Source organism: Morus notabilis, unplaced genomic scaffold (assembly GCF_000414095.1).
Source record: "Morus notabilis unplaced genomic scaffold, ASM41409v2 Scaffold49, whole genome shotgun sequence".
NCBI lineage: Eukaryota > Viridiplantae > Streptophyta > Magnoliopsida > Rosales > Moraceae > Morus > Morus notabilis.
In genome coordinates, this window is record NW_010358054.1 from 13593 (window position 1) to 14316 (window position 724).

The window sequence follows — 724 nt, forward strand, 5'->3', positions numbered from 1 at the left end:
TACGATCCGATCGTGGTGGTGAATACTTGCTGGGAGAGTTCGAAGACTTTCTTAAAGAAGAAGGTATATCTTCTCAACTGACTGCGCCAGGTACTCCTCAGCAGAATGGCGTGTAAGAAAGAAGGAACCGAACTCTATTAGATATGGTTAGATCAATGATGAGTTACTCATCCCTTCCTTATTCCTTTTGGGGGTATGCCTTGGAAACAACAACATACATTCTGAATCAAGTTCCATCTAAAGCAGTGCCTGGAACTCCATATGAAAGATGGAGTGGCAAGAAGTCATCTGTTGGCCACACCAGAATATGGGGTTGCCCAACACATGTGCTTAGAAAGAAGACTGGCAAGCTAACCAGTCGTTCAGAATTATGCCTGTTTGTAGGATATCCTAAAGGGACAAAAGGCTACATCTTCTATAGTCCTGCCGATCAGAAAACATTTGTTAGCACGAATGCTCATTTTCTAGAAGAGGATTTTGTGAAAAATGTGAAGCCTAGAAGCAGACTTGTACTTGAGGAATTGACCGCTGAAAATGTTCGCGTAGCATCTTCACATTCTATTCCTGAACCAATAATAGATGAACTATAAAAGGAACTAACACCAATGGAGCCTCGACGTAGTGGGAGGGTTGTGAGAAAACCAGATAGGTACATGTCTTATGGAGATGCATTGACTGCGGTCTCAGATTTAGACGTTGATGAACCTATCTCATACTCGCAGGC